Here is a 27711-nt window from a genome sequence, read left to right on the forward strand (position 1 = left end):
ACAAAACAGCCCCCAGGGTGGTTTGGAGCATTCCCTGAGAATTCCAGGCAGTTCTGCAGTCTGTGCTCTGTCTCAGCTCAATTTTCACTCAAAGCCTTGGGCACAGTTCTGCACTTAAAGTACATTGGGAATTTTTATAATTATCTTTATTAATACCAATGGAAATTATACATATATAGACAAGCCTGTTATATTTAACAGTATCTTTTTAATGGCTTCATTATTAGATATTGTCTGTGCTTCCTTCTGGGCTACAAATGTCCTGAGCCAGTGCTCATTAGGAGAAAACAGGAGTTTCCAGCTCACTTTGTTCACAGCAGTATTTTATTTTCCCATCCAGTCAATTTGTTAAAAAGCAGAACAAAACTAACAAACCTTATTTTGAAGTAACCTAAATGAGATATATTTTTGTCATCCCTGAAGTGACCCCATGTGCAATGAGATGTTTGGTTTGCTGCAGCTTTAATGACATTGTGTTCAGAATCTGGGTTATTTTTATGTTTTTAATTAATTTTCCATCTTTGAGCAGTTTGGAAAGAAACCAAAAGACTTAAATGGGATTTTAGCTGGGAAGAAAGAAGGGGAGTGATGATGTGATTATACTATTCTGTAAATTCAATAAGAATTAACTAACTTTCTGTACCCTAAATCCAGATCTTTTGGTAGAATTTAAATTTGATTTCTCCTGTTTCTACTGGGAGGGTTTGTAGCCACTAAAATGTTGGTTTTCATGTTGTCAGACTGCTCCTGAGGTTTTCCACAGTGCCAGGCTGAGTCTGGGTTGGGTGGCCAGGTACAAAGGCTGGGCTGTAACAATTCTGGGGGTGTAGCCCTCCTGTGTAGGGCTTGTTTTCCATCTTCCTCCCCATAGTGTGGAGATCTGTCTCATCCAGGGAATTTCTCCACATCAGCTCCAGAAGCTTCTCCTGTCTTTGCCACTGTTCCTATATCTGATCTTCACCCAAAAAAAACATATAAAAGTTGCAGCAGGGGAGGTTTAGGTTGGATGTTAGGAAATATTTCATCCCTAAAAGGTTTGACAAGTAGTGGCCCAGGCTGCCCAGGGCAGTGCTGGCATCAGCACCCCTGGAAGTGCTCAGAAAACATCTGGATGTGCTGAGGGGATGTGGTGGGATGGACCTGGCAGTGCCAGGGGAACAGAGTCATCCTGGAGGGCTTTCCCAGCCTTGATGAGCCTGTGGCTTGTTACCCTAAGAGAGGCATTTTTGCTGAGAGCTGTGCTCTCAGGTGTATTTATATAAATTTAAATATATATAATATTCCTATATATTAATATATTATATAGTATTCCTTAATGTATAATAATATATATAACACATTATTTATTATATATTAAAATACATTATTTATATATTAATATATTATTTTTATATATTAAAATAGGTATATTTATAGCTAGAAATACATGTGCCTGTCCTGACTGAGGGTTTGGGTGCTGGGGAGTACTTGGGATGCCTGACTTCAGGAAGGAGAGCCAGGATTCCTAATGAAGCTGTGATCCTGCTCCTGGGGGTTGTGCAAGGAGTGCCCAGGTCAGGAGTGCTCAGTGTCACCAGGGCTGTGCTGCGGCTGGGGCTAATCACTGCTAATTAGCATCTCCTCAGTATGCACAGCACAGCCCTGCTGCACAAAGACACTGTCTGAGAAACATTTATTCATAGCACCGAGGGCCAAAACTGCTCCCAGCAGATTTTTTCTGCGAGTCTGGGTTACAAGCAAGGCAAAGCCCCACTGAGTGAGCAGGCTGGCACCTCACAGCACACACAGGGAAGCAGGAAACTGAATTATAAGTAAATGAAGTTCACCCTTTTCCATGGTTAAACCAACACCCAGCCACAAGGTTGGCATATGTGAGCCACCCCCTCAAAATTCATTCACAGACCCTGAGCTGGGGAAGCAAACAAATTACAGGGTGGCAGAAGCTCCCCAGATCTATTTTCAAGCTTTAGTGCTTTAATTAAAAGCTATTTAGACAATATGGTTTGTTTCCATTTCTGTGCAGCTAATTCTTGCTGCTTTTGTGGGTTCCTCCCTTCACACCACCCTGTTTATTTCTGTAAGCAAATTAGGAATCTTTGGATTCAAAGTAAAGATTTGCCATTGATCTATGAATGGCCGCTGTAAATATAATTAATGCAATTCTAATGTGAATTTTATGAACCTCCATGGACTGTACATGTTTATGGCTCTGTGAGCAAAGGCCATTTGTGTAAGGGATAGAAATGGATGAGTCTAAGTAACCATTTAAAAATGATGGGGCTTTGGCTGATGTTTTATTACAGCCTGTGAAAAAAACTGGCTACACCCTCAAAATACAACCCCATGTTAAATATATATATATATATAAAATGTTGTTATAATAAACCTGGAGTCATGCTCAGAAAGAGCAAGGGTAATTACACCACACTGCATGTTAAATATTGCTGCTCAAAAGTCAGCATAATCAGAGAACTTCTTCAGTTCCTACCATTACCTGAACTCTGTGCTGCAATAGTTCTGCAGGACAACTCCACAGGTGCCTTTTTGGGCAGAGAGCAGAAAGCCCCAAAGTGTAAAAGTCACTCAGATACAGAAGGATGGAGTGCTTTTAGAATATTGAAAATTGATCAGATTGTGGCTTATTCAGACAAATGTTTCTCTAATATTCCCTCTTCTCTAATCTAGGAAAGGGTGATGGGTTTTTTGGTTGCGTATTTTTATTTACTCTCATGTTTAATGGCATGCTAAGCACTCTGAAATGCCACTAAGAAAGAAGAGAATGTAAAGTCATTGATATTTAAGGACATAGAATTTTTGAACAGTTCATGCTTTAATTTGGTTTCTAATTTAATGCGTCATAATTTTATTCTTTTGCTGTCACCTCAGGACTTCCCTGGAGACAGGAAGCAGCGTCTCAACTGACCCACTCAGGTACTGTAGCAATCATAGCTGCCAGCTGTAGGTTTGAGCTGACAGAAATGCCCTGTTCTGCACCAGCTGCTCATCTCACAGCTTCACCTTGCCCAGCCCAGCCAGCAAAGGCACTGACCTGATGGCTGGATATTCCTAAGAGTGGATAATTTGCTCCTTTCCAGGATTTCCACTTGAAATTCAGCTCTAGCTTGCAGGCCTGGGTTTGTTCTGGGAGGAGCACCAAGGGGAGGGACAGAAGGTGTGTCTGTGCACAAACCACCTCTCTCTCAGATTTTTACAACCTTCCTGCTGCCAATATCTGACCTGTCCTGTCCTGGCTGCTCTGTGCTGCCTTGGGGACAGTTGTGTGGGGAGGTCACTGGTGTTTCTGTCGCTCAGCATTCTGATAAAAGCACCCACCCTTCAGGGAGCTCTGTCACAGGAGGCACTGCCAGAACTGGGGTTTCACTTTGATCACTCCATTTAGAAAGAAATGTTTGCCCCTGTTAACACTGCATATCAAATGGGTACCTTGTATATTTTATTCTCATCCCTACACACTGAAAAGTGCATCAAAGGCACAGAATTCCTTTGATAAAGCTGGGGCAGGGTCCCTCCCTCTCAAATCAGCAGCTGGTTTGGTACAAGTCTTCCTTTGGAGATGCTCTGGGTTGAGGATGTGACTTTTTCCCACATGATGTCATTTGAACCTTGCCTGAACACAACGGTGGGAGCTGCTCTGTTTAACCTTATTCAAATTAAGGCCCCTCTGTAATTAATCTTCCATTCTTACCCAGTGTAAAGTGTTCTGCAAGTGAAGCATTTGCCTTGTTGCCATTTCCTAGCAGCCTCCCCCTGTGCTGTGATATTCCCTTTGTCCTCCCACAGCAGCACTGCACCACGTTCAGTGCCCACTGTACTTCTGTCCCATTGCCAGTGTGATGGGAACACTGGGCCTTTGTCTGGCAGGACAATGCAGGAAAAAATCCCAACTTCCCCCTGCTCTGCTCCTCTGCAAATCTGTTCTAACAACAGCACCGTGATGCTGGGGTGGGATTTACCAGAGCCAGGTATTGCTGCCACCTTTATTGCAGGCTGGAAATAGATTTTATTACAATTTTTTTCTTCCATGGAGTATTTTTTTCCATGGGAGGAGGGTATCAGTGAGAAATATGGAAGAATTAGATGCATGCAGTAAATCCTTCTGAATGTTGAGGACTGGGCTGAAATAATCCCAGACAAGGATGTAAAAATGCCACTCTTTAACTACAAATTGAATAATTTTGTGGACTTTTAAAAATTTGGAGCGAAACAATCACAGAGGAGGAACTGAAGAAAACTGTTGAGATTTTATCAGATAAAACTGAGAATGTTTCTTAGTGTTAAATAGTTATAGAGGGAAGAGCACGTGATACCCAGTCCACTTCAGCAGGTCAAATAAGCCTGCTCTGGAGCTGTAATTACACAGAATTAAGGCCATTATTTATTAAGTACAATGAAAGATAATGGAGGCTTCTTGTTCCTGGATGTGTTCTCATGAGCCTGTTGAGCAAATTGGCCTTTGAACAGCCCAGAAAATGGGATGTACCAATTAACACAGCCCCATGTCCTGTCAGGTATTTCCTAGTCAGGGCACTCTTTTTGCATTTTACCTGCTCGCAAATTTCCTGTTCCCATCACAAGGGACATTTCCCCTCAGTGAACCACTCAGTGCTGGAAAGAGTAAAGGTTAATGTAAATATCTTGCTTCTGTCCATTATAAAGAGGAAAATATGTAAAAATTGGCATATTATATCTGTGTATATGTTGGTTGGCACAAATTCTTTCACAGCCTGACAGGATTTATTCTGGATATTTTGAGTTGGCCTCTGTCAGCTTTCAGCTGGCATCTAAAAATATTTTGTTTCCTAGTATCTAAATGGTAACGTGGCCCTTCTGGAGGGGTGAATTGCCAGGCCTGTTCCAAATTAGCCGGAAATTTATTAAATTAGCTCTGCAGATATTTGGGGCGGTTTTGTCATCTTCTGTAGCAAATTGATCGGCCAGTGGTTGTGTGAGCCCAGGGAACAGATGTGCAGAAGGGACAGTCAGGATAAAGAGAATTAAGAGAACAGCAAAGTTCTTCCTACCCTTCTGCATGGATACTTTGGCAGCTGAATGGCTTAATAACCAAAAATAAAGGTTATTTTATAAATGGTGATGAGAATTCATCTGCAGGGGAGTGCAGAACTCTGACAGCTGTCTGCAGCCAGAGAACTTTGTTTTGAGTTTCTGGAAGGTTTCTAGGCAGCAGAGCTGCCCTTCAAGTCAATATGGAAGGAAGAGACCTGGATTTATGTCCTGACTCTCTGGGCATCCCTGCAGAGCTTGTCACCAACACCTCGGGGTGTCACAGGGTGTCCCCAAGCCCGAGGGCTCTGTGTGAGCTCTCCCACCTGTCCTGGTGGGGCAGGGATGCTCCGGGGGTGGTACCAGGAATGCCTGCAAGGGGCAGGGAGGGACATCTGCTTTGCCAGAGCCCTGAACACCAACATTTGCCTCATTCTTTGTGCAGCCCAGGAATTTCCCCCCAGCTTTGGCGTGGAGGCCACTTAATGCACTTTGTTTTGTGTGCTGTGGTGTCCTGTGAGCAGCGAGGCCTTCCAACCTTCCAGGAGGAACTTCAGCATCTCTTTGCTAGCCCAAACCCTGGGTTTGTAGCCCTGCTGTGTACTCCCCCCATTTTTATTGTGGTGTGTGCAGGGTATCATGGATGAATATGGGATCCACACTGGCTGGGTCCCGTGAGATCCCTGAACTCCACAACACACAAGTGGCTACCATGAATTTTTGTGTGTGGCCAGTTGAGCATTTCACCCTTGAAAGACTTGTGGAAAACAATTGAACTACTGCAATTTCTATGCTCCACCTAAATAGGGGGATACACTGTTTATCTGGGGAAGTGAAATATTTTTCAGGATTGTTCCTGGCATATCACTCTAAAAGTTGAACTAAGTAAATAACAGCAGTTCAATATTAGTACTTTGTGAAAGGTTGTCACCAGACAAGTCAATTTTCCTGGTCTGCCCAACTTTTGAAAGCAGTACCCCAGGAACTCCAGCAGGCACTGGTTTCATGCTGGGGTTATTTTATCCCTCAGTGGATTGTTTTCCTTCAGCCTCAGAGCTCCAGGGGTTGGCAAGAAAACCACCCCTGAAAAAGGAGGTGGCGCAACGTTCGATTTCCACTTGGCCCTTTTTTTAGGGGCTGTTTTTGAAAGCCTTGTCAGAGGCTGAACTCTGAGTGACTGCAGAAATTCTCAGCAAACTGCTTACAGCTCCAGTGCTGGAGCTGCAGCACATCCAAAAATCCCTTCTTGTCTTAGGCCTGGGAATTCCAAGTCAAAGGTTTTGGTAAATGCCTTTCTGAAAGAACCAGTTCTACATCCCGGCTGAGCGTGAGGTGAAGCTTAATTTCCTTTGTTGTTTTCCTCTGGAAGACAAGTGAAAATGAAGAACGTGTTGAGAGTGTGGGGCTTTTCATTTGCAAAAGTCCTCATTAGCATTTTCTCTGCAGGGTGGGATAATCGGGCTGGATGCTGTCAGGAAATCCATGGGTACATGGCTCCTATGCTCCAGCCCACTGCTTAGAAATAGATAATTAGGGTGATAAATAGGATTTTTTTTTTTTCTGGAAAGGATATGATGCTGAGAAAAAAATTGCTTTGCAATGTGAACAGACAAAGGGGAAGTTTCCTGAAAAGTCTCATTTCAGGGTTGAGCCTTTGGCTGGCATCTCCTGAGCTTACTTGTCTTGGGCTGGCTTTCCCCTTTTCCCTTGATCCTGGGAATAGCTGCCCTTGATTATGTGATGTAGCCTTTTTTTTCATTCTTTCTTTTTTCCTCTTTTTTCATTGGAATGTAAAAAACTCCAGACACAAAAATGTTACAACAGGGAAAACTCATTTTCTCTTCTTCTTTCATTTTTTTCTTTTTTTTTTTTTTTTTTCTTGTGCTGTTTTTTTTTTTTTTTTTTTTTTTTTTTTGTGGAAACAAAGGAAAAAGGATTTCCTGTTGCCATCTTGGCAGTACCAAACCCAGGGCAGGAGGCAGTGCCAGGAGCTTGGGGCTCACCAGCAGCCACTGGGTCTCCAGGGCCTTCCCTCAGTTCCTCTTTAGATAAAACCACCCTGGAGAACAGGGGATGAAAAGCTGGGATGAAAGAGTTTTGATAAGAAAATCTAAATATCCTCACCGTGATGGCATCAGTGACTTGAAAATTGCCAAGCTAATGAAGCCCAGGGGAATATGAGTCCAGGATGATAAATGGGCTTGGATTTGGGCAGTGTTTTGTGTTGTTGGGGGGATGTTGCTTCTCACAGATAACCAGTTGTGTTTGCTCAGGATTCACCAGCTCTGGTGCAGCTCTGAAAGAAATCCCAGCAAATAAGTGCAGGCAGCACAAGGAAAGGACAGACAGAGGTACTTGAAAGAGAATCTTCACAAGAAAATATATTTTTGAAAGGCCCCAGTCAAACATATTTTTTCACTCCAAGTTGCTTTTCTCGTGTTCTGGTCATTCCTACCACCTTCCCTGTCCTGTATAAGGTGTTTTTAGGGAAATACCACACAAAGTGTGACCCTGTTTAAGCATAAGCCACTGATTTCTTTGCTGCACTAAAGAAACTGCCAGTTCTTACTCACATATATTTATAATTTCATTTAATTAAACTTACACAGGGCAATTTTCTAAGAAGATTCAAGGCACTTCTGTAACTGCACAGTGACAATGAGGAAAACCAGAACCCCTAAATATAGCTTATATAGATCCCTAAATATAGCTTATTATCCAGGCACTTGGGGAACTAGATAGGTCCACATGGGAAAGAGCCTCAGGTTGAGGCTTAGGGCTTTGGTTTTCTCTGCATATTTTTGAAACATTGTTAAAATTCTTGTGGCATTTTAGGGATGGGATTGTGGGGGTGTTTTATGGTTTGTTTGGGTTTTTTGTTTGGTTGGTTGTTTGTTGGTTTTGTTTTAAACACTTGTCCAAGTGCCAGAGTGGTTTTGAAGCATTTTGTCAGATTCTGCCCTTGGTTTTGTTGTTGTGACTGTTGAACTCTCAAGTCCCTCTGTACCTGTTTGACAGCAGTCCAAGCTGTAGCTTAAATGTTTCCTGTGAGGGATTTTCAGAAATGAAACGGAACCAGAAACAGCCAAATGGTAGCTGCTGCAAGAGTAAACTTAGAGCAAACTGCACACCAGCATTGGTCTCCCTCAGGACACTTCTTATTTAACAACAGCAACAATTTAATTTTTTTTTTTTTTTTTTAAGATAAATTGCTGTTGAAGTTGTTGTGTGCCAGTCCTGTGTGTTGCAACGGAGCAGTTCTGCGCTGTTGTTAACTCAGAGTATCCCGTGAGCCTGGAGAAGGGGAGGGATGGGCACAGATCTGATTTCTGACCAGGGACAGCACCCAGGGAAGGGCTGGAGCTCGTCAGGGGAGGGTTAGGGTGGAGATCAGGGAAAGGTTCTGCCCCAGAGGGTGCTGGCACTGCCCAGGCTGCCCAGGGAATGGGCACAGCCCTCAGAGCTCCAGGAACACTGCCAGGGGTGCCCAGGGCGGGATTGCTGGGGTGTCTATCTGGAGCTGGATCAATGATCCTGGTGGGTCTCTTCCATCCCAGGAGATTTACAGAATCCCAGGCTGATGTGAGTTGGGAGGGACCTTGAAGCCCAGCCCCTAAAGTCACCTCCCACTGTCCCAGGCTGCTCCCAGCCCTGTCCAGCCTGGCCTTGGACACTTCCAGGGATCCAGGGGCAGCCACAGCTGCTCTGGGAATCCTGTGCCAGGGCCTGCCCACCCTCACAGTAGGAATTCCCACCTAATCTCTAATCTAACTCTGCCCTGTGTGATTCCATTCCAGGATTCTCACCCGTGGCAGTTCACGTTGGGATAGAGAGGAAAGAAGGAGGAGGGGGAGGGGAGGGAGTTGGTAGAATTGGGCCATGGTAAAATGTAGAAATTGTTAAAGATTTGTGCTCCTGTTTTCTCAGGACAAAAGCAGCCCGCGTTTCTCGTGCCCGGCAGGGGTTTCGGTAGCAAACGCTGCTGCTCTGCCATCCCAGCCCGGGCAGTCCCAGCCCGCGCCTCGGGGGCGGCTCCGGAGCGGCTGCGGCTGCCGGGATCCCCCGGGATGCTCGGCCGGGATTCCCGGAGGGGCTGTCCGTGCCCGCCGGCAGGCTGCCTGCTGTCTGTCCGCCTGCCTCTCTATCCGTCTGTCCTTCTGTCCGTCCGCCCGTCCGTGCCCGCGCCCCGGGGGCTGTCCCGCTGCCGCCCCGCGCTTCGGGGTTGGTTCGTCCTCCCCCTGCGCTCCCTGGCAAAGCGCGTTGGGAAGCAGATAAGCACAATCTGGTGTGCGAGCGGGAGGGTCTGAGCTCCTGCCTGCCTTCTTCTTTTTTTCTCTCTCTTTTCTTTTTTTTTTTTTTTTTTTTTTTTTTTTTTTTTTCCCCTCTTCTTCTGCTTTTTTCCTTTTTTTTCCGCTCCTTTCCCCTCCCCTCACGAGAAGCCCCCAGCTCCCGAGGTGCCGCAGACAATGGAGCTGATGTGCTGGTACAGGAGGAGCTGATTAACGGGGGGGGAAAGGGGAAACCCAGGGAAAAGGGCAAACGCCTGCAGCCCCGTGTGCTGAGATCACAGCTCTGCTCTGGGTACCGGGCACTGGTGTCACAGCCCATCGAGATAATTGCCTGCATTTTCCGAAGTTCTGGGAGCTCTAAGGATGCTTTCCAAGGCTCCATCAAAGCCCGCAGCTGGGATTTCTCCACGCTGTTAGGCCGGGGGGGGGCCCTCAGAACGGCCTAAAGCAGCCGCAAGCAGCAGTGGGATTTCTGTGTAACACCAGTGATCCCGGTAGGACCGGGGGCTGTGGGTGAGACAGCGGCCAGCGGGATCCCAGGGCGCCCATGCACTGGTGCCCTTTGTGCGGGCGGCGCTTCGTACGAGCGGGGCACGGGGGCTGCAGGTGCTGAGCGGCGCCGGCGCTGCCCCGGCTCGGGCGATGCCGCAGCCCCGCCATGGGGCACGGACACCGCGCCTGACTCATTCAAACCCCGACAAAAAAGTCTTGTGTCGCTAAAAGCCCGCTGCAGACCGCGGCGGCGGCGGCGGGAGTGCTGGAAAATGCTGAAGTTAAAGGCCTTCTGCTTGGATTACTGGCAGTTTTTATGTCTCCAGCCTCTCCATGGTTTCTATAAAAGGTAAGAAAACGTTAACTCTGCAATGCTCTTCAGCACATGATGCCACCAGGGTTTTTCCTCGCCGTTGTGCTCCCTGGGAGAAGGGAGTGGTAGGCAATTAATGAGAACTTGTGACAAAGATTGTAAAGCTGCTTCTTTCTTTTTTTTTTTTTTTTTTTAATTGCTTTAATTATCAGCTGCTGTTGTCTCTTTGCATGCAGATGTGAAGGTGAGGGTGCTGTTTGGTTTTAACCTCTACTTTAGGTCACATCACCTAAGACTCAGGACTTTTTCCTCCCTGCTGTTTTATCCTTAGGCACAGTGGCTCGTGCTGGAGTGTCCACACTGTACACGACACTGGCAGATTAATTGAAATGTCACGGGAATTTATGGAACGCAGAGAAGACCCTTTATTTCCCTGAGATATTTAGCAATATAACAGTTCATCTTTCCTCTCCCTCCCTGCTGGAGTGCACATCAGAGTCATTCAGAGCAGTGGGCACTTCACTTAGACAGGTCTGACACCCAGCTTAAATGATTGATGGTGAATGGTGATCCTAAAGAATAGGTCTGGGTGTCAGATGCATTGAGCTTGCCTATTTAATGGAACAGCAAAATAAGCAATTCCATTTAACATGTCCCTGAACTTACCCTGATGCTTTTTAATCTACACTTCGCTTTCCTTGCTTCTGATTTATGGTGCTGAGCAGAGGGAATTGGATGGGTTTGAATTTTCTGGGCGGAAAGTGGGGATCCCTTGGCTGTGAACAAAACCCGTGCGATTCTCTAAACCAGGATTCCGTTCTCCTTACGTACACTTTCTGCCCTGGCTACCTATTGTCAGCCTACAGAAAGTGCTTTGTACTAAATGCTAATTGCAGTTGAATTTTTCATGCAGCGACTGAAGGCTGGAAAAGGGAACTGTTCCAATCTTTTTCAAGGTTTGGGGGGTGCCCCGCACTTTCTGCATTGAGCAACATGGGACCCACATCTGTGACCATTGGCTTGTGAAGTTTCAAAAGATAGCTTTATTCTCCTCTCCTTGGAGTTTTTCACAGATTCCACTGCCAAGCCAAAGAATTCCCAACCTAGTCCCAGCCCATTGTGATGTTTTCCTTGCTGAGAAACCATATAAAATAATAGAAATGGAGCCAGACTGTTTTGACACAAATAAATACTGAACTCGAGCTTTCTGTCTTGGGTTCCTGGCGAAATCCCAGCTTTGTGGCAAATGAATTTACTGGGGACTTATTCTACATCTCCTAATGGAAACCCTTGCAATAGGGCTGCCCATTTATTTCCTTCCAGAGAATTAATTTACTTGCCATCACAGCCTGGATGGGCTTGAATCTTCTGTCTGCATGGGCAGCACTAAAACCAGGGCTTAAGCACTTCAGCATCACATAGAGGCACTTTGTTCTCATCTTTTTGAGAAGAAAAGAAAATTGAAGGAAAGTTGTGACTTCCCCACATTTGAAACAAAATAATTTGTTGGTTAAAGCACAAACAAGTGTGAAGAGCAGGTGCTGCAGAATAACAAACTTTAAATGCAAGGAAGTTCATCTGAAAAAAAAAGAAAAAACTTTCAATTACTTTTTATTAGTGATTGTAAATTGTTTTAAATGCTCTTGGAAAAGAGCCCAGGGGCAATGGAGAGGATTTGCGTGTGCCCTGTGTGTATATTTCCTATTTTTGTGTATAAAATGAAGTAACAGATAACCAAAGCAGGACTTGGGTAACATTTCCATGGAGTGACCATGCTCTTTCCTTCTGTGCGCTGCCTGACTCTGATTTTCAGTTGCAGTCAATGCTCAGAGCTGTGGAAAATGTTCCTGGTTGCTTTGGAAGCTGTGACTTGCTGCTCCATGGTGGGATGTCCAGCCGTGTTTTCCAGCTTTTATTATTCAGGGAATTCTTGTGGGTTCATGTCCAGAGAAGGGAATGGAGCTGTGGAAGGGTTTTGAGGCACCAGGAGTGGCTGAGGGAGCTGGGAAGGGGCTGAGCCTGGAGCAAAGGAGGCTCAGGGGGGCCCTTGTGGATCTGCACAGCTCCTGACAGGAGGGGACAGCTGGGGAACAGGGACAGGAGCAGAGGGAACGGCCTCAGGCTGGGCCAGAGGACCCTCGGGGTGGATATTGGGAAAATTCCTTCATGGAAAAGGTGGTCAGGCACTGGAACAGGGCAGTGCTGGAGTCCCCATTGCTGGAAATGTTCAGAAAACACATGGATGTGGCACTTGGGGACATGGGTCACAGGGTGGCCTTGGCAGTGCTGAGGGAATGGTTGGACTCCACAATCTTTGAGGGCTTTTCCAGCCAGAATTCAGTGATTCTGGGTCTGCTGCCTGGCCTGGACAATTGTGATTTTTGGTAAAATCTTATCGTGCTCTGGGGTGCATTTCCATGGAAATTAAATCCATGGGCTTGAAGAGAATTCTGTGCGGGGTGTGTTGGGGTTTGTGGTGGCCCCACGGGGGTTTGTGGGCTGGGAGAGATGGAGGACAAGGAAAATGATCCCTTCCCCCTCCCTGGCTGTGGCTGCAGTGCCAGCTGGGGCACTGCAAGCAAACACTGAGCCTGGGTGATGGGAGAAAGGAGAACTAGGACAGGTTTTCAAGTTTATTTATGTATACAGGGTAAAAAATCCAGCTCCAAAATAGCAAGCTGGGCATGTGGCACTCCTAAAGAAATGCCAGGTAAGGGCAGACACCACGTGTACACAGAGAGCCTCTCTGGAGTTGGTTCTCTCAGCACAGCCAGGGGAGGGGGAAATTGGGAGAAATTCACCAACCACACTTGCAGCCTGTTCCTTGAATTTGGCAGCACCTGCAGCAACCAGGACTTTGCCCATCCCATTTATGTTCACAAAGCAAAGTTACTGCAAGGTAACAGTGCTTTGTGCCTCCAGTAATGTGTTTGTAAACCAGCAGCTAAACTGATTTATCCAAGTGTCAGCAAATTGCACAAAGCAAACTCGGGAGACTGGAGGAGAAACCTGCTCCAGGAAATGTTTGGTAATTCAGTGATTCATGAAAATGAGATTTCAGTGCTCTTCAGTTGCCAGTAACACCGAGTGCACTTTGGTCAGAGCCCCTCACTTGAGGGCTGCTTTTGGTGCCCTCTGAATACAAGCACTGAGGTGCTGAGATGTGTTTCTGTGGCAGATTAAAGTGTAAGATGAGCAAATCACTGTCTGTTTCCTGCGGGCTTGGCAGGATGAACGTCTCATGCTTTACTTCCAGGATTATTATAAAGCCATGTGAGTCCAGGTTTAGCAGTGAAAGTGAAGATTTTCCTTAGCCAGGGGGGAAAGCTCCGTGCTGTGCTGCTGCCAGCTGGTGGGTAATAGCCCAGGCTAGAAATTGTTACCATTAGCATTGCATTAAAGATCAAGCAGAAGGTGAGGAAATGTGTGACTGGCACCGAGGGCAGCTGTAATCTGCAGATTTTCCCTCCCAGAATGTCTTCTCTCTTCTGGCTAAAACAGGAGGATTTCAAAAAACAGAAAGCAAGTGCCAAGTTTGTAGAGGCTGTTTTATTGGAATGCCTTGTTTGGCAAACAAAACTGTTTTTAAATTATTTCCTGTCATTTTCAATTTTTCTTTCATGGGTTTGGTCTCTCTAAAGGAGGCACGAGTCCCTTCCAGAGCAATTAGGGCCATTTGTAATGAGCCACCCCAGTGGAATAAGCAAAGGGAGAGCTGGCTGCCTCTTTGAAGCCAGGGATTAGCTGGAATTGTTTCTGCCACCCTTCAGCTGGGACTCACAGTTCTAGCACCCTGCTTCAGGATAGGGTGATTCATGTGCTTGAGCCCATCTCTGGGCAAAATAGGTCTGTATTTTGGTGTATGATTCATTCCCATGAGGATGTTTCAGTGTTGATTAAAAATGAAAATGCTTTCATCAACTGGCTTGTTAGGAGCAGCTGATTGCTGCCACCCTGGAATATCAGAGTATCTGAGTGTCAGAAGCTGCTTGAAGCCACTCTGATATTGCACTCTGCAGGGCACCTGCGGCTCTGTGCTCATCCTCTCTCCCACTCTCTTATCCTAGAAAAATGTGTAGCATTTGAAGCCATGAAAGGAATTGCCAGCCTTAATTTAGATGCTGTTCCAGAGGCAGCACACGGGCTTGAAGTGATCTGTGTCAGGGCTGTCCTTTGGGTTAACTCTTTGTTACAAAGAATGTGCTTTGAGAGGCTTTGTTCCTCATTCCTGGTGCTGCCAGCGTGGACTCTGCTCTGGGGTTGTGGGAGGTGGTTTCAGATGTGTTGGGTGACTGGCACAGAGCATGCTGCTGCTCTCTCTAAGGGGAAGGCAGCATAAAAAAAGGTGTAAAAAACTCCCTGGCCATGGGTCACTACATAATTAAATTCATTATTTAAAAACAGATTTAATGAAGGGGGAAGAACTTGTATACAATCCTATAATGCCACATTCCTGGAGGTGATGGCTGCATACTAATTACAGACCTCAGGAACAGGAGTAAGGGGAAAAAATCCTTGAAGTTCTGGTTCATGAGGGCAGGGAAGTGCTTTTGCACAGTGCTGGGCAGTGATGTCAGTGGGTCTGTTCATTTCCTTGCTGTCACTTAAACCGAGCTCCTTTGCAGCATCCCAAACAAAAGCAAAGTGGGTGGGGAGAATTACTGGAGCTCTGCCTTGAACTTGCATTTGGAGTTCACCATATATGTTGGTAGAAACAAATAGAGTTTGCTTTCACTCGACAGTGACTTCATCCAGAGCAGGGCTGAGTCATGTGCCCCTGGAGCAGCTCCCTCTCCAGAGGATCCTTTGGCCAGGCTGCTGCAGCTGCAGAGCAGCTGAGAGCTTCCCCCACCTCCCAAATCCACCCCCTCTGCAAGCACAGGCTGCAAACAGCACACACTGCAGTATTCCCACAGTCAGCAGAAAAATGATCAGAGCAAACCTTCAAATAAACACACAAAGTAGCAAAGAGGCCTTAAAAGCCATCAGAGGATTTCTCTGTGCTCGAGAAATGATTCAAAGTTGAGAAATTTCAATGAAAATACACCAAATACCTGCTAAACTGGTGGGAGCCTTCCTTGCCATGTCATTAATTGTTCTCTGTGTCTGAAGGAGTCTTTGTGCAGGTGTTCATTGCTCTCATGCCTGAAATCCACACTCCTGGTGTGCCTGGTACCCCTCTGCTTTCCCTGAGGTGAGCTGTGGGATTTGGGCACGGCTGAGCCAAACCCTGCACCAATCTGTGGGGCTGTGATGCCTCCCTGGACCAGTGCTGGAACTGGGTTAAACCGGGTTTCAGACCTGGCAGTTCCTTGTGTGTGTGCCTGCCTTTTCCCCTGCCTTTTCCCACCTTTCCCCTTCCTGCCTTTCCCTCCCTTTTCCCTTCCTCCCTTTTCCCTCCCTTTTCCCTTCCTGCCTTTTCCCCCTGCCTTTCCTCCACCTTTCCCCTGCCTCTCTGCAGTCCTCATGACATCAATTCTCCAGGCTTCCTAAAACTTTCCATTTCTCCACCCCCTTCCCTCTCACCCAGGAACCATCTGTGAGCCCTCAGCTTCTCCCTTTCTCACTCTTGCACAGATTTTAACCTTCCACAGACAGCTTGGTGGGGATTTTTTGGAACTGGGGTGCCTGTGCTGGGGGTTCCTGCTCTTTAGCTGGGTCCCTGGAGCACTCAGAGTTTGCCAGGCTTTTCTTTCCCTCTCCAGTCTCTCCTGTATTTGGATGCAGCTGATGGGCAGCCCCTGGAGCAGTCACATTTTAATTGTGCCTCTGGCTTGGTGCCCTGCAGAGGGGAATTGGAAGCTTTCTGAGTTCCCTTTGATCGTTGTCCAAGTCTGAGTCACAGCACAGGGAGCCCGGTGGTGGCTTGGAGACATCCCAGGAGTCTCTCAGAAGCTGCAGCCTGGAGGGTGCTGGGGCCTCTACCAAGGATCCCAAACCCTCCAGCCTTTGGGGATGAGGGGAGATGCCCTTTACCAAAATGCCAAGTCCAGGCTGGCTTAGTTCCCCAGCAGGACTGGCATGTGCATGTCTCTGCTGTCAGCTCCCAGGAAACACCAGGGTTTGCATTTCCTTAGGAATGTTTGTGAAAAATCAGCAAAGGAGGTTTCAAAGGCAATGGAAGAGAATGCAGCAAGGAATAGGAAGAAAATAATGGTGAAGATATTTTATTAAAACCTCCTAAGTCAAAATGTTGGCTTGTTGCAGGTTGAAGAGTTAAAGATGCCCCAAGTAGTCCAAAAAGCCAGAATGCTTTTTCAGAGAAAAAATTAAATTCCATCTATTTGTACGACTCCTTGCAATCCTTAATTGGTAATAGCTGTTGTATAAGGGGAGTGCTACCTAAGTTAAAAATAGGTCTGGGACTGCACTGACAACCTAAACCAGGCTAGCTCCAGCAGTCACATTTTCCTTTTGTCAAATGACCTACAATTGTAACATACATCAGGACAGAAATGCTGTCAAATCCTGCTTTGGGACCATTTCATCATGGTAAAGCTTCAAAAATCCAGGCAAATCGTGTTCCTCCCCCTTGAGGGCTGCAGCAGGGCAGGCTCCCTGTGGCAGGGATCTTGTGCTGAGCTCACTTGGGCTGGGCCTGGGCACAGGGGCAGCACTGATCACCTCACACACCGTGGCTGAGGGGATGCTGCCATCCAGGGCACTCAGCTTTATCCAGATCCAAACCAGATCCATTGTCCTGGCTGCTGCTTTGCTCTGGGCTCCTCTCCCTGCTTGTAGCCACCAAGCTCTGCTTATCCTCCTGCCAGGCCCTGCTGCCAAGCAGGAGTGGATCTCCAGAGGGGGGAGAGTGATGGAGTGTGAGACTCCAAATTGAGCCCTGCCTTTCTATTAATAGCATTTAAAAGTAACACACCACCTCCAACTTGTAAAGGAACCTCAGCTCCAGCATTTTTAAATACTTGGAGTGATTTATGTCCCTTGTGGTGTCTTTGCCTGCAGCAGCTTTGTTTCCAGTGTGAAAATTAGAAAATAGATTAAAAACCTCCCGTTCCTCAGAAAGGGCCTCAAGCTGTGCCAGGGAGGTTTTAGGTTGGATATCAGGAAAAATTTCTTCACTGAAGGGGTTGGAACAGGCTGCCAGGGCAGTGGTGGAGCCCCCATCTGTGGAGGGATTTAGATCTGTGGATGTGGCACTTGGGGACATGGATCAGTGGTGGCCTTGGCAGGGCTGAGGAATGGTTGGGCTCGATGATTTTTGAGGGCTTTTCCAACCCAAATGATTCTGTGATTCTATTCTGCCTTTCCTTCCCTCCCCACCCCCCAGCACTGGGGTTTTTGGGGATTTCTAACTGCTCTCCATTGCTCTGGGTTCCCTCAAGAATCAAAACCATTAGGAGAATCCTATTATTGTCCCTAAAATGGGTGGCATGTGCTTGAAAGTGGCCAAGTTGAGGGCTTTGACAAACTTGGTGAATTTTTCCCAGTGTTTCTGTGATATTGATTCTTCCAACTGTTTTCCTGCCCTGCAGCAGCTCCCTGCTCCTGTGTGCAGTCAGCAGAACCAAAGCTGTGTGTCTGTCTTGGTGTTCCAGGCTGCCTTGCTGCAAACCTTCCTGCATCAGCAGCTCCCCTGCAGCCCCAGCAGCTGAGCAGAGCCTTTCTGCTGACCCTGCAGCTCAGGGGGACCCACCTTCAGCTGCCTCCAGCTCCCAAAAGCCACAGCATCATCTCTGAGTCAGTGGTCGTGGCTGTTGGAATTAAAGATTTCATCCTAGAAGAGATGCAAAGTGTTTTCCCTGATTTACAGGCAGCAACAACCAGGTTCAAGGCATCTATTGTGGCCACTAGTGATGCTGGGTTTGGCAGAAACAGTCCTGAAATGGGAAGAAATTTTGGAAGGAGGCAGAACTTCTCCTTGCACCTTCCTGTTGTGGGTTGGGAGGACCCAAGAGTTTGTGTTCCATGGGGCACTGTCATGGGTCCAGACACACAGGGCTGCAGGCAGGGAGAGCTGCTGTGGGTTCTTGCAAGCAGGGCAAAGCAAAAAGGTTTTCAGGGAGAAAGAAAATCAGAAAATGAGTAAATCTGTGCGGGGAGTTGAGCTCGGGTGGGTGCAGTGATGTGCTGCGAATGGAATCTGTTTTATTGCAAGGGGAAGAGATAAGTGATGAAGTTCTCATCCACACCCAGAGGGGAGGAGCAGCCCAGGCAGGCAGCTCCAAACAGCCCAACCTGTGTGAGTGTGGGGGGCAGTGTCACTGCAGTGGTGACAAGAGGTGGTGATGGGTGCACAAAATGGAAAATCCATGTCCAGGGCAGACACAGCCGCTGCAGTGCTGGGGCTCATCCTGGTTGTCCTGAAGGGAAGGCAAACAAGGCTTCCAAACAGTGAAATCACTTGGCATGCAAATGTGTGCCTTGTTTGGGGCACGGTGATGGAACAAAAGAGAGGGAAGTAAACAGCCCAGACAAAAGGGCCTCAGTGTGCCACTGCTCCTGGAAAAGCTCCTCTGTTCCCCGTGGAATTGTTCTGGCTACTGACAAACAGCTCATGTGCCCAGTTCCTCCTGGCCATCCCTTCTGGGACCTCCTTGGTGATGATACCCCAGAGGAGCTGCTTTTAGAGAAAATGAGAGACACAAACACGTTCTATTAATCTCCAGTTCCTCACGGCAATCAGCAGCTATTCCCTGGTGCTGCTGGCACATCCAGCCAGGCCCTGCCCTCCCTGGGCTCTGCAGGATGCTGTGGGCTTGAATATTCCCCTCAAATATCATCCCAAGGAGCATCTCACACCAATCCTTTCTTCATATTTGCAGCAGAAAAAAATAGCACTTTCTCACAGCAGAGATCTAATCACAGAACTGAGCTATGACTTATATTAGCTCATGGTGTTTTGCACAGTGTGCAGCATTTTCTGGGTGTGTGTTAAATTATATGTATTTCTTGCATAATAATAATAATAATAATAATAATAATAATAATAATAATAATAATAATAATAATAATAAATATTCCCTGCTTGCTTAGAGGAGTAGCTACTTGGATTTGTCCAGGTCTTCTGGGAAATCATTGGACAAGCTCAGCCCAGGAGCTAAAATACTCTCTACACTATTTAATGGTCTGGTTTTCATGGGAAGTGCTGCAGCAATGATTTAAAAACCAAACCAAATCAAAAACCAGTCCCCTGCAGCATCTCACCTCTGCCCCATGATGTTCCCATGTTGTTTTAATTCCTTTGGTCACTGGTTGTGCATAAAATTTAGAAACGTGGCTGAAGGAGGTGATGAAAATGCTGCTCTCTTGTAGATCTCTTCCACTGAATCTATCTTTAGAGACAGATAAAAACACTATTCCTGCAGATGTTGGTGCTGTCAAAATATTGGGACTGCAGGGGAATCAAGGAGGGTGTAATCTAAATACATCAATTACACCAAGGGCTCAGGATTGAGCTCAAAGGAAGGGAGGGAGCTGCCACAGTTGAGGGTGCTCTTTGATACCTCTGTGCTGCACAGGAAAGAAACTACTGCTTTAATTCTTTTTATATAATGGGTTTATTTATGCCACATGAAATCTTGCAAGTGTACAGGGTACAAAATCCAGAAAATCTCTCCTGTAGGCACTTCATCTCTGAAGTTAGGGAAGGGACAGGGTTCAGCTGGGCTGCCTGAACTTACGTAGCTTTTTCCAGCATTGAAATGTATTTCTGTGATTATGTTAGGAACAGATGTATAAAAGTTTTCTAATGTAATTTTCCTTCATTAAGGCAGCTGATTTAAATGTACAGTGTGCTGTGGAACTTGGTGTGACTTTTCCTGACCAGCCATCAATAGCTTGCTCCAGGAGCAATTATCAGGAGCTCCCAAAGCAGAATGTATTTCAAAGAGTGGGAACAGTCACGAGACCCTGGGCAAAATGGCCTTAGAGAAAATGGAGTTATGCAACAGCAAACAGACAGTTAATCACGGACTGATTCTGCTCTGTGAAGAAACAGCATGAACTTGGTTTCTTGCTTAATTAAGTTTTATAAGATAAACATGTATCTGATGTCCAGAAGGGCCCCTGATAATGGTGCTGTTGACCTGGGCAGAGAAGGGAGTGTGGGCTGAGCAAAGGCTCAGGGAACTTTTAATCTGTCAGAGCAGCAGCTCTGACTTGCAGGGTGGTCTTGGAGATGCCAGGGCAGGATTTAAAGGGCTGGTCTCTACAACAACAGTAACAATACTGTTTTTGAAAGTTTTTGCCATGTGAGTGTGTGCTGGGGCTTCAATTCATTGAAACTTTTGGCAATAAATGCTGTGTGTTTGAACTTATTCAGCACAGCAAAAGGATTCCACATACATAATCTATTTTGGGGTGTTTTTTTGGTTGATTTGGGAGTTTCTTGGGTTTTCTCAGGGATTTTTTTTGTTGGTGGAGTTTCTTCTTAATCAGATCTTGCCATTTTACTGTTGCTGTCATTTCCAGGCTGAGTGTCACAGCTGATACTCACCACTGAAAGCCAGGACTTCTTCGTATGCCTTCAAATCCAGCTTTGGAAAATGACTCACTACTTTTTTTTTGGCACCAAAAAGTTTATTACAGTACACAGAAAATTCTGCAAACAGCTGAGGGTTCCTCCAGCCCGAGGCATTTGATAGAGCATGTCTTGGGTTAGCACTTATAGCTCTCGTAAGGGATTTTCTAGGGCAGTGTTACTGGGCTAGGGGGTTTTTTGAAGTGGAATAAATGGGAATAATTTTCTGCAGGTGCTGCCTAGGTAGAGTTTTCTGACTTGGCAGCTCAGAGCAGCGAGTGTAACACGGAGCTTTCTGAACAGCCTCTAATAATCTCTGCTGGCTTGCGAATAATGTAAACACCGAATCTTATAAATCACGGAGAAAGGAGTAACCCGAGCCTTCAGATGGGAAAGCTGCCTTCCCTGGGAGTTCACTTGAGTGGAGGTCGGAGGAATCACTTGGAGCTGGTGAATCAGAGCTGGGCTGCTGCCTGAGCTGGGCTGGCTCTGCTGCGCTGCCGAGCCCGTGCTGGGCTCTGGGATCCTCTCTCTGCAAACACCACGGGCAAGGCCATGAAGGGGGATGGCAGTGCCATGTGGAACCTGATGTGGAAATACTGCATTTCTGTCAGGACCATCAGGTACGGGGGCATTTGTAAAACTTTGCTTTGGGAGGCTGAGAGGTGTGTGTGTTGGGGCTCGCCTGTGCTGCTGCTGGGCTCTGCTCCCTGCAGAGTTAACTCTCAGCAGCTTGTGAGGGCTGCTAAGGTAAATTCTTCTTCCTCAGACTTATACTGAACGTGCAGAAAGAAAATTATATGGTTATTACAAAGAAATCTTCCAGGAAAATGTAGTTTTCTGTCTCATTTGCAAGCAGGAGAAAATAGGAATATGAAAGAAACTTTATTTTAGCAAGTGAAAATTCAAAAATTCTGCTTCTCTCCTGAATGCTTGCCTGTCATAATTTTGTGTTTGTCCTGTCTCCCAAGTCCAGAGGTTGAGCAGCTGTTCTTGGCACTCTGTAAGCATCACTTGCAGGGAAGGGGGGGTGTAAAGGAGGTGGCTTTTAGGGCAGGATAAACCCCTGGGTTCAGTGGCTGTTGCCTCCAGGCTGGAGTGGTCTGTGAGCCCACCTGGGCAATGCCAGGGGCTGCAGGAGGGGCTGGGCTGTGGGTGCTGAGCCTGGCTGGGCACAGCCCGGGGTGTTGGACGCTGCTCCCTGCCAGGAGCAGCTGCCCAGGATTCCAGCAGAGCTCATGGCAGGAATGAGAGACACTTGATGATTGTGCATCCTCACGGCGATTTTTTGTATATTTCTAAACAGTTTCCCAGTCCCAGGCCTTGGTTTCTTGGGGGGACACAGCTGTGTGGGCTAAGTGGTAGCTTTGGCCATGCCAGGTCCCCTGGAGAGGTCGTGTAATCCAAGTAATTACTGCATTTCACACTGCATAATTATTCCGGGCTGAGGAAATAGTTTACAGAGCCTGAATTCCTGCATGGACTCTCATTACAACTCAGAATGAGACTGTGGAAGGCTTTTTATCATCAGGGTACCAGAATAAAGCTAAGAAATCCCTTAGTTCCCAGCAGAGTCAATATAATAGAAACTGGCAATAATCCCCAAGAGAGGATTCGATTAAGATAAAAATAATTTTATTTATGATCTGGGTTTAGAACCAGAAGTAGAGGGAAAGCCTGAAAGAAGCACATGAGTGCAGTCTTTGCAGCCCAGATGTTAATCCCAGCCTCGGTGCTGCTGGAGCTGCCTGAGACAAGTCCTGTGCAAACCCCTTAGCCCTGAGGAAAACTAAACTTTAAAAGTTCCTCAGAGGCCTGGGTGTGGTGATTTTCCTGAAGTTTGACATGCAAACTGTGATGTCCTGTAAACAGCCAGTTCTTTATTTCATCAGTGACCTTAGTGCAGTGTAGGGTGGGTTGAATATTAGCTGAGTTATTCACGGCAGGGCTTATTTATAGAGCTGTTGGTGGCTCTCACAGGCAGTGAGATGCAGAGTAACAAGAGCTTTTCAATGAATGTTTTTGGTTGTTTTGACAGATCCTATCTTTCTTTGGCAACTACACCAAGAAGTTAAAGAGAATAAAAAAACCTAGTTTTCCTTTGTGGAAAAAGTTCTCTACCACCCTAAGTTGCTGTTGGTGGCTCTCACAGGCAGTGAGATGCAGAGTAACAAGAGCATTTTCAATGAATGTTTTTGGTTGTTTTGACATATCCTATCTTTCTTTGGCAACTACACCAAGAAGGTAAAGAGAATAAAAAAAACGAGTTTTCCTTTGTGGAAAAAGTTCTCTACCACCCTAAGCTGCTTTTGTGACACAATTCAGAGACCTTGGAACTATTCATGTGTTTTGGGGGACTCCAACCTGGGGCTCAGGTTCTCATCCATCCCAGTCCTTCCCTCTCTGTCTCCCTCTTTTCTGGGAAGCTCTGGAGCCTGTGCAGCCCTGGCTGGAGGTTCCAGTGAGCCTGGCAGTGCTGTGGAGCAGCAGAGGGAGTTGGGTGCTGCTGTGCCCTGCTGGGATCCTCCCTGCCCACCCTGGGCACCGTCCCTGCCTGCACACACTGGGCCACTTGTCCTGCAGCCCTGATGAATGAGGGCATTTGTGCCTGCCTGAGAAAACAGCCCCACTCCAAAAGGAAAATGAGGCTTTAGGGTTGATCTTATTTGCATTGGACTGCAGCAGCTTTAGGAAAACATATTTGACTGAGCCTTTGTTGCCTGTTCTGGGCTGTGAGGCCTGCGGGCCTTGACCACGTCCGAGCCCAGTCCTGTGGGGCCATGGCTGTGCCCAGCCCTGTGGGGCCATGGCTGTGGGGCCATGGCTGTGCCCAGCCCTGTGGGGCTTGTCCATGCCCAGCCCTGTAGGGCCATGGCTGTGGGGCCTGTCTGTGCCCAGCCCTGTGGGGCCATGGCTGTGGGGTCTGTGGGGCCATGGCTGTCTGTGGGGTCTGTCTGTGCCCAGCCCTGTGGGGCCATGGCTGCCTACAGAGCAAACACAGAAAAGGGTTCAGGCCTGAGGGAGTCCTGGGGTTGCTGGAATCAGCTTAGGAGAGAGCAGTGTGGAAATACACTGCACTGCCTAAAAATAATGGTGCGTTTTTGCTGCTGGGGGCTGTTGGCCAGCTCCTAGAGCACAGTTGCAAAAGTTAAAAAGATGAAGGCATTTCTCTGCTGTTGTGCCAAAGCTGATCTTGTTGCACTTAACGTGGAACTTGTGTCCTTGCAGAGCTCATTGCTCTGAGCCAGGGAAGCCTCACTACTGCCAGGTTATTTCCCAAGGCACGGCAGGGGAGAATCCACCATGGTCTGGGTTGAAAGGGACCTTAAAATTCATCCATGCCAGCCATGCCATGGGCAGAGACACCTTCCACCATCCCAGGGTGCTCCAAGCCCCGTCCAGCCTGGCCTGGGACACTGCCAGGGATCCAGGGGCAGCCACAGCTGCTCTGGGCAAGAGGGGCAGGATTTGGCAGCCCTACAGCAGAGAACAGGGTAATCCCTGAGTCCCAGGACAGTGCCCCAGGGGAGAGCTGTCATTCCTGTCCTGGCACTGGTGGGATGCAGGGTGATTGTCCCTTCCCTTGCCCAGAAGTGTGGCTCGTGCCACACTGGGGTTTGGGCTCTCCTTGGTGGCTGCAGTCCCTGCCTGCACCAGGCTGCTCAGTGTTCCTGCCCAGAGCTCTGTCTCCCACGTTTCTGGGATGGGATGAGGGGTGAGTGCCAGCCCTGAGGAGGTGCAGGAGTGGCAGTGGCTGTCCTGTCACCACAGCCCTGCAGAGTTCCTCACCCTCCATGCTGCCCTGTCACTGTCCCAGTGTTTGTGTCGAGGGTGACCCTGCCCTTCCACTCCTCTGAAGCCTCTGAAGTGAGGGCCTGTGGCACTAAGAAGCCATGCTCTCCTCCTCTGGGAGTCCCCACTTGTGATACTTACAGGGGGAAAACTTCCCCAAAATCAGGGAGCTGGCAAAGCCTGGGAGCAGGACTGGGAAAGCTCCTTCACCTTTTATTTCTGTTACAGCTGCACTTCAGTGACCCCGTGGCTGGGGGACAGGCGAAGGCGCAATCAGGGAATTGTTTGTCCATATGTTCAGGTTGGCCCTGTTGTTTGTACGGTCCTGGCAATTTTGAGGCAGAGGAACAAGTGTTGGAGCAGACCCTGAGTGGGGAATGGCTCATCCCTGCTGAGGTCCCTGTGCCAGCCAGCTCTGAGCATGGGGTTAGTGGTTGGAGACTGGAGCCATCTGAATCAGCACATCCCAGCCCACAGAGAATAAATTACAGGGTTTATAGCAGGGTAACACATAGTTTTCAGCTTGCATCTTCAACTTCTAGTGCAAGTAATGGAGGAAAACAGTCAATAGTTACTTCTTAGTGCTCCACACATCTGGAAAAAAGTAAGAATTAGTCCTCAGTCTGAGCTGTCTGGGAGTTTCTTTCCTCATTTTCCTTCTGCTACAAACATTTTCCATTTTGGTTTGGTCATACTTTATTTTTAGTTGTCTGCTTGGACTTTTTTTTTTTCCTGAAGACTGATGGAACAATGCAGTGATTTCATCAAAGAAAACCAACACCCTGAGCAGTGAAAGGGTCCCCTTTGGGCTTTGTTGGCCTTTGGGGCAGCTACTGGAGCTGGGGTGCTCGGGATGGAGCTCATAAAATTTGGAAGCTTGGAGCACATAAAATTTAGTGTAACTTGGGCAGGGGGTTGTTCATAAATGTTCTGAACACCCAGACTGCTCTAAATTACACTGGGATCAATGCAAAAGTGTGGGCTGGGAGCCAGGGCTGGGCACAGTTTGCTCTGGAGTTCATGGGCAAACATCAGCAGCTGACATGTGAGCAGAGATAATGGGGTAGATAATCAGATATTTCATTTGTGCCTGTCAGTTTTCCTCTGTGATGGCAACTCCAGCACCCACCTCAGCTGTTCCTCCTGGCACCTCCAGGGTTAATGTTTGTGACGCTCACCTGGATAAGGAGAATATCTGTTATGTATTGTTACAGTGGGGAGCACTGGAGTTGGCACCTTTCATTAAGATCAGATGTTACCAGTGTGATTTTCTGTAGCTATTTTATGGCTTAAACACTGATGAGAATTACTAAAAATTCATTTATAAGATTAAAAAGAAAAGCCAGCACTGCAAACCCAGCTATATCCACATTTATCTCCACAACCTGTCTATTTTTGTATTCAGCTTCTACGTGGGTTTCTTTGTCAACTGCAAAAGGCTGCACTTGAAAAGCTACAAGACAAAGCCAAATGCAAGTCATTGTTACTGATCTCAGAGCTTTAGTCCTCAGGCAGGGATGGTTTTCTGGAGCTTTAGTGCCTGTTTGGGTGTGGTGGGGCTGTGGCTGTCCCCTTGTTTTTGTTCTGCTGTCCGCTAGAGCCTTGTTCTGCTGGGAGATGTGCTCAGCCTGGCAGCCCCACGCTGCTGGGGAATGCCTGATGCACTCCCAGTGCCAGTGGAACAAATCATGGCCAGGGTGGCACCACCTTGGTGTCCTCAGAACGCTGTGTTGGGGGTGTGTGAGCGTGTCCTGTGCATTTTGCATCCTAAAATGAAAATTATTTGGGTGAGTGTCTGCCCTGCTGTGCCTGGTCTGTGCACAGGCAGCTGCAGGGAATCACCGTGGCATCAATTCCTCTACCTGGAGCAGCTCGTTCAAGTGCAGAATTACACTGCTGGGTTCTGCTTGGAATTGTTTTTTTTAAAAGTCATTTAAATGTTGCTTGTGTTCAGGCAGGGTGGGTGGGTGCTTACACGGCTGGGTTATTTCAATCTGATTGTTCATGTAAATGAGAGCTTTCTGGTTTAGGTTCAGTGAGCTTCAGCTGGTTATGGGTTACAGCCCTCTTAGAGCAGAGGGCCAGAACTTCATCAGCTCCTCCTGCCTTTTTTTTGTTATGAGCACTCATTAAAATGCTCCCACTTTTACTTCTGTGTGTTCTTCTTGTCTTGCAGTCTATATTATTATTGATAAAAGCTCAAAATGCACAGGCAGGGGCTGGCAGAGGCAGCAGGTGATTGCAGATTAATCCTTGCTTGAGGGTTGGCGTAAAGCACCAGAGTTTGCAATATTTGCAGGTATTTAAGTGTTTCTTTGTACAGAACCCTCGAGGTGAGGGTGGCTGCCCTGTACAGGCGCTGTCAGTGCAGCACTGGAACTCCCATGTGGGGATTTTAGGGCAGCTCAGATAATTGCAGGAGATGTTCTGGGGCAGGGAGGTTGGACTGGATGACCCCCAGGGGTCCCCCCCAATCCCTGACTCTGGAATGTGGAAGTGATTGGTGAGGGCTGGAGCTGCCCTCACTCCCTGCCCACACCAGCTGCATATCCAAGGTTCTGCTGTTCCATTGAAAGGAAAGGTGAAAGGACCAGAAGCCAGCTTAGCTAAGTAGCTCAAAATTAAATCAACTTCCAGCACTCTTTTGAGTTTTAATGTCTTTGCATTAAAATTACTGCATCAAAGTTTTGCTCAAACTTTCAGCAGCCCTGGGCTGGACTCTGCCAAGGCTCTGTTCTTGCAGGGTGCCGGGTCTAATGACATGCACTGAAACCCTAGACGTCAGAAACCTAATCCAGGGCAGTCCAGAGAAGTTAACAGCCTGTTTTATTATTTATTTACACAGACCTTTCCAAAGAGCCTGTTGGAGCAGAACCATGGGTTACTGAGCTGGTAGAATTGTTTATCTAGTGGTAGAGGAGTTTCATTCTGTTCAAGGCAGCTTTTTGTACTTCGGTGCTTGCTGGAGGTGAGGCATGTGATAAAAATATACATGGCAGCTTTTTGGGCAGAATTAGTTTGAGATTTTTGCTGCTTCCACTGCTGCTCCTGCTGCTCCTTGTCTCCTCAGACTGAGTTAGAAATTGGCATTCAGGCTTTGCTCTGAAAGGGTGCTGCTGCTGCTGTCCTTCAATTACTCAGTTGTTTGTAGTTTTGATATTTTTTAACTCCTGAAGTAGCCCATGAGCTTGGGTCTTTTTGTTCTGAATGTACAAAGAAATAAATTAAATGGGAGCGTTCCCTGCTCTTCGGCTTGAACAGAATTATCTTTACTGTGGACAGCAAAGCAAATTAGGTAGGGAGAACATAAAGCTCTGAGCTTA

The 27711-nt window shown here is 47.2% G+C and overlaps 1 protein-coding gene across 4 annotated transcripts in view; it reads left to right on the plus strand.

Annotated features, from left to right (window-relative positions):
- IQSEC1 (IQ motif and Sec7 domain ArfGEF 1) overlaps nucleotides 1-27711 on the plus strand; it is a 299716-nt gene that overhangs the window by 157475 nt on the left and 114530 nt on the right. Inside the window, exon 1 of one of the 4 annotated variants that reach the window (XM_059480441.1) lies at nucleotides 2887-2931. The exons of the other annotated variants lie outside the window; for them this stretch is intronic. The gene's annotated coding sequence lies outside the window, so the exon portion shown is untranslated. Of the gene's footprint in view, nucleotides 1-2886; nucleotides 2932-27711 lie in introns of those variants that run through there. 4 annotated transcript variants of the gene reach the window in all.

This window comes from Ammospiza nelsoni, chromosome 11, assembly GCF_027579445.1.
Source record: "Ammospiza nelsoni isolate bAmmNel1 chromosome 11, bAmmNel1.pri, whole genome shotgun sequence".
Classification (NCBI taxonomy): Eukaryota; Metazoa; Chordata; class Aves; order Passeriformes; family Passerellidae; genus Ammospiza; species Ammospiza nelsoni.